The 6,521-nt window shown below is 42.4% G+C and overlaps 1 non-coding gene across 1 annotated transcript; it reads right to left on the bottom strand.

The window, feature by feature from the left end:
* Positions 1 to 216: 216 nt before the first annotated feature.
* Positions 217 to 288, bottom strand: trnae-uuc. Its single transcript has one exon. It is a non-coding gene; the product is annotated as a tRNA-Glu (tRNA).
* Between the last annotated feature and the right edge of the window lie 6,233 nt (positions 289 to 6,521).

Raw genomic sequence — 6,521 nt, 5'->3', positions numbered from 1 at the left:
GGAGCCATGAGGAGGGAAAACTCTGCCTCTAGCGGCTCAATCTGGTACAAGACTGATCTCCAATAAGGTAACAATTGATGTTACATTAGATAGATAGATAGATAGATAGATAGATAGATAGATAGATAGATAGATAGATAGATAGATAGATAGATAGATAGATAGATACAGACAGATTGATTTCTTCATCAGGGAATTGTGGGTGTGGAAAAGTGTTGCGTTGGCCGGGAATCGAACCCAGGTCAACTGCTTGAAAGGCAGCCATGCTAAACACTATACCACCAACGCTGGAAAACATTTAGAGCAACGAGGAGGGAAAACTCTGCCTCTAGCAGCTCAATCTGGTAAAACACTGATCTCCAGTAAGGTAACAACTGATGTTACATTAGATAGATAGACAGATTTCTTCAGCAAGGAATTGTGGGTGTGGAAAAGCACTGCGTCGGCCGGGAATCGAACCCGGGTCAACTGCTTGGAAGGCAGATACGCTAACCACTATACCACCAACACTGGAAAACGTCTGGAGCAATGAGGAGGGAAAACTCTGCCTCTAGCGGCTCAATCTGGTACAACACTGATCTCCAATAAGGTAACAATTGATGTTACATTAGATAGATAGATAGATAGATAGATAGATAGATAGATAGATAGATAGATAGATACAGACAGATTGATTTCTTCATCAGGGAATTGTGGGCGTGGAAAAGTGTTGCGTTGGCCGGGAATCGAACCCCGGTCAACTGCTTGAAAGGCAGCTATGCTAAACACTATACCACCAACGCTGGAAAACATTTAGAGCAACGAGGAGGGAAAACTCTGCCTCTAGCATCTCAATCTGGTACAACACTGATCTCCAATAAGGTAACAACTGATGTTACATTAGAGAGATAGACAGATTTCTTCAGCAAGGAATTGTGGGTGTGGAAAAGCACTGCGTTGGCCGGGAATCGAACTCGAGTCAACTGCTTGGAAGGCAGCTAGGCTAACCACTATACCACCAACGCTGGAAAGCACCTGGACCGATGAGGAGGGAAACCTCTGCCTCTAGCGGCTCAATCTGGTACAACACTGATCTCCAATAAGGTAACAACTGATGTTACATTAGATAGATAGATAGATAGATAGATAGATAGATAGATAGATAGATAGATAGATAGATAGATAGATAGATAGATAGATAGAATTGTGGGTGTGCAAAAGTGCTACGTTGGCCAGGAATCGAACCCAGGTCAATTGCTTAGAACAGCTGCTTGATTAGCAGCTATGCTAACCACTATACCACCAACTCCGGAAAACATCTGGAGCAACGAGGACGGAAAACTCTGCCTCTAGCGAGTCAATCTGGTACAACACTGATCTCCAATAAGGTAACAATTGATGTTACATTAGATAGATAGATAGATAGATAGATAGATAGATAGATAGATAGATAGATAGATAGATAGATAGATAGATAGACAGACAGATCTCAGACGGCTCAATCTGATACAACACTGATCTCCAATAAGGTAACAACTGATGTTACATTAGATAGATAGACAGATTTCTTCAGCAAGGAATTGTGGGTGTGGAAAAGCGCTGCGTTGGCCGGGAATCGAACCCGGGTCACCTGTTCGGAAGGCAGCTATGCTAACCACTATACCACCAACGCTGGAAAGCATCTGGAGCCATGAGGAGGGAAAACTCTGCCTCTAGCGGCTCAATCTGGTACAACACTGATCTCCAAAAAGGTAACAACTGATGTTACATTAGATAGATAGATAGATAGATAGATAGATAGATAGATAGATAGATAGATAGATAGATAGATAGATAGATCGATAGATAGACAGACAGATCTCACACGGCTCAATCTGATACACCACTGATCTCCAATAAGGTAACAACTGATGTTACATTAGATAGATAGACAGATTTCTTCAGCAAGGAATTATGGGTGTGGAAAAGCGCTGCGTTGGCCGGGAATTGAACCCGGGTCAACTGCTTGGAAGGCAGCTATGCTAACCACTATACCACCAACGCTGGAAAGCATCTGGAGCCATGAGGAGGGAAAACTCTGCCTCTAGCGGCTCAATCTGGTACAACACTGATCTCCAAAAACGTAACAACTGATCTTACATTAGATACATAGCTAGATAGATAGATAGATAGATAGATAGATAGATAGATAGATAGATAGATAGATAGATAGATAGATACACAGACAGATCTCAGACGGCTCAATCTGATACAACACTGATCTCCAATAAGGTAACAACTGATGTTACATTAGATAGATAGATAGATAGATAGATAGATAGATAGATAGACAGATAGATAGACAGATAGATAGACAGATAGATAGATAGATAGATTTCTTCATCAGGGAATTGTGGGTGTGGAAAAGTGTTGCATTGGCCGGGAATCGAACCCCGGTCAACTGCTTGAAAGGCAGCTATGCTAAACACTATACCACAAACGCTGGAAAACATTTAGAGCAACGAGGAGGGAAAACTCTGCCTCTAGCAGCTCAATCTGGTACAACACTGATCTCCAATAAGGTAACAACTGATGTTACATTAGATAGATAGACAGATTTTTTCAGCAAGGAATTGTGGGTGTGGAAAAGCGCTGCGTTGGCCGGGAATCGAACCCGGGTCAACTGCTTGGAAGGCAGCTATGCTAACCACTATACCACCAACGCTGGAAAGCATCTGGAGCCATGAGGAGGGAAAACTCTGCCTCTAGCGGCTCAATCTGCTACAACACTGATCTCCAATAAGGTAACAACTGATGTTACATTAGATAGATAGATAGATAGATAGATAGATAGATAGATAGATAGATTGATTTCTTCATCAGGGAATTGTGGGTGTGGAAAAGTGTTGCGTTGGCCGGGAATTGAACCCGGGTCAACTGCTTGGAAGGCAGCTATGCTAACCACTATACCACCAACGCTGAAAAGCATCTGGAGCCATGAGGAGGGAAAACTCTGCCTCTAGCGGCTCAATCTGGTACAACACTGATCTCCAAAAAGGTAACAACTGATCTTACATTAGATACATAGATAGATAGATAGATAGATAGATAGATAGATAGATAGATAGATAGATAGATAGATAGATAGATAGATAGATAGATAGATAGACAGACAGATCTCAGACGGCTCAATCTGATACAACACTGATCTCCAAAAAGGTAACAACTGATGTTACATTAGATACATAGCTAGATAGATAGATAGATAGATAGATAGATAGATAGATAGATAGATAGATAGATAGATAGATAGATAGATAGATAGAATTGTGGGTGTGCAAAAGTGTTATGGTAGCCGGGAACCGAACCCGGGTCAACTGCTTGAGACAGCTGCTTGGTTAGCAGCTATGCTAATCACTATACCACCAACACCAGAAAACATCTGGAGCAACGAGGAGGGAAAACTCTGCCTCTAGCAGGTCAATCTGGTACAACACTGATCTCCAATAAGGTAACAGATGATGTTACATTAGATAGATAGATAGATAGATAGATAGATAGATAGATAGATAGATAGATAGATAGATAGATAGATAGATAGATACAGACAGATTCATTTCTTCATCAGGGAATTGTGGGCGTGGAAAAGTGTTGCGTTGGCCGGGAATCGAACCCCGGTCAACTGCTTGAAAGGCAGCTATGCTAAACACTATACCACCAACGCTGGAAAACGTTTAGAGCAACGAGGAGGGAAAACTCTGCCTCTAGCATCTCAATCTGGTACAACACTGATCTCCAATAAGGTAACAACTGATGTTACATTAGATAGATAGACAGATTTCTTCAGCAAGGAATTGTGGGTGTGGAAAAGCACTGCGTTGGCCGGGAATCGAACTCGAGTCAACTGCTTGGAAGGCAGCTAGGCTAACCACTATACCACCAACGCTGGAAAGCACCTGGACCGATGAGGAGGGAAACCTCTGCCTCTAGCGGCTCAATCTGGTACAACACTGATCTCCAATAAGGTAACAACTGATGTTACATTAGATAGATAGATAGATAGATAGATAGATAGATAGATAGATAGATAGATAGATAGATAGATAGATAGATAGATAGATAGATAGATCTCCGACGGCTCAATCTGATACAACACTGATCTCCAATAAAGTAACAACTGAAGTTACATTAGATAGATTTCTTCAGCAAGGAATTGTGGGTGTGGAAAAGTGCTGCGTTGGCAAGGAATCGAACCCGGGTCAACTGCTTGGAAGGCAGCTATGCTAACCACTATACCACCAATGCTGGAAAGCATCTGGAGCCATGAGGAGGGAAAACTCTGCCTCTAGCGGCTCAATCTGGTACAAGACTGATCTCCAATAAGGTAACAATTGATGTTACATTAGATAGATAGATAGATAGATAGATAGATAGATAGATAGATAGATAGATAGATAGATAGATAGATAGATAGATAGATAGATAGATAGATACAGACAGATTGATTTCTTCATCAGGGAATTGTGGGTGTGGAAAAGTGTTGCGTTGGCCGGGAATCGAACCCCGGTCAACTGCTTGAAAGGCAGCCATGCTAAACACTATACCACCAACGCTGGAAAACATTTAGAGCAACGAGGAGGGAAAACTCTGCCTCTAGCAGCTCAATCTGGTACAACACTGATCTCCAGTAAGGTAACAACTGATGTTACATTAGATAGATAGACAGATTTCTTCAGCAAGGAATTGTGGGTGTGGAAAAGCACTGCGTCGGCCGGGAATCGAACCCGGGTCAACTGCTTGGAAGGCAGATACGCTAACCACTATACCACCAACACTGGAAAACGTCTGGAGCAATGAGGAGGGAAAACTCTGCCTCTAGCGGCTCAATCTGGTACAACACTGATCTCCAATAAGGTAACAATTGATGTTACATTAGATAGATAGATAGATAGATAGATAGATAGATAGATAGATAGATAGATAGATAGATAGATAGATAGATAGATAGATACAGACAGATTGATTTCTTCATCAGGGAATTGTGGGCGTGGAAAAGTGTTGCGTTGGCCGGGAATCGAACCCCGGTCAACTGCTTGAAAGGCAGCTATGCTAAACACTATACCACCAACGCTGGAAAACATTTAGAGCAACGAGGAGGGAAAACTCTGCCTCTAGCATCTCAATCTGGTACAACACTGATCTCCAATAAGGTAACAACTGATGTTACATTAGAGAGATAGACAGATTTCTTCAGCAAGGAATTGTGGGTGTGGAAAAGCACTGCGTTGGCCGGGAATCGAACTCGAGTCAACTGCGTGGAAGGCAGCTAGGCTAACCACTATACCACCAACGCTGGAAAGCACCTGGACCGATGAGGAGGGAAACCTCTGCCTCTAGCGGCTCAATCTGGTACAACACTGATCTCCAATAAGGTAACAACTGATGTTACATTAGATAGATAGATAGATAGATAGATAGATAGATAGATAGATAGATAGATAGATAGATAGATAGATAGATAGATAGAATTGTGGGTGTGCAAAAGTGCTACGTTGGCCAGGCATCGAACCCAGGTCAATTGCTTAGAACAGCTGCTTGATTAGCAGCTATGCTAACCACTATACCACCAACTCCGGAAAACATCTGGAGCAACGAGGACGGAAAACTCTGCCTCTAGCGAGTCAATCTGGTACAACACTGATCTCCAATAAGGTAACAATTGATGTTACATTAGATAGATAGATAGATAGATAGATAGATAGATAGATAGATAGACAGACAGATCTCAGACGGCTCAATCTGATACAACACTGATCTCCAATAAGGTAACAACTGATGTTACATTAGATAGACAGACAGATTTCTTCAGCAAGGAATTGTGGGTGTGGAAAAGCGCTGCATTGGCCGGGAATCGAACCCGGGTCACCTGTTCGGAAGGCAGCTATGCTAACCACTATACCACCAACGCTGGAAAGCATCTGGAGCCATGAGGAGGGAAAACTCTGCCTCTAGCGGCTCAATCTGGTACAACACTGATCTCCAAAAAGGTAACAACTGATGTTACATTAGATACATAGCTAGATAGCTAGATAGATAGATAGCTAGATAGATAGATAGATAGATAGATAGATAGATAGATAGATAGATAGATAGAATTGTGGGTGTGCAAAAGTGTTACGGTGGCCGGGAATCGAAACCATGTCAACTGCTTGAGACAGCTGCTTGGTTAGCAGCTATGCTAATCACTATACCACCAACACCAGAAAACATCTGGAGCAACGAGGAGGGAAAACTCTGCCTCTAGCGGGTCAATCTCGTACAACACTGATCTCCAATAAGGTAACAATTGATGTTACATTAGATAGATAGATAGATAGATAGATAGATAGGTAGATAGATACAGACAGATTGATTTCTTCATCAGGGAATTGTGGGCGTGGAAAAGTGTTGCGTTGGCCTGGAATCGAACCCCGGTCAACAGCTTGAAAGGCAGCTATGCTAAACACTATACCACCAACGCTGGAAAACATTTAGAGCAACGAGGAGGGAAAACTCTGCCTCTA

Source organism: Pygocentrus nattereri, chromosome 17 (genome assembly GCF_015220715.1).
Source record: "Pygocentrus nattereri isolate fPygNat1 chromosome 17, fPygNat1.pri, whole genome shotgun sequence".
NCBI lineage: Eukaryota > Metazoa > Chordata > Actinopteri > Characiformes > Serrasalmidae > Pygocentrus > Pygocentrus nattereri.
Note: the sequence above shows the minus strand (reverse complement) of the source record. Positions and strands in the feature narration are given on the sequence as shown.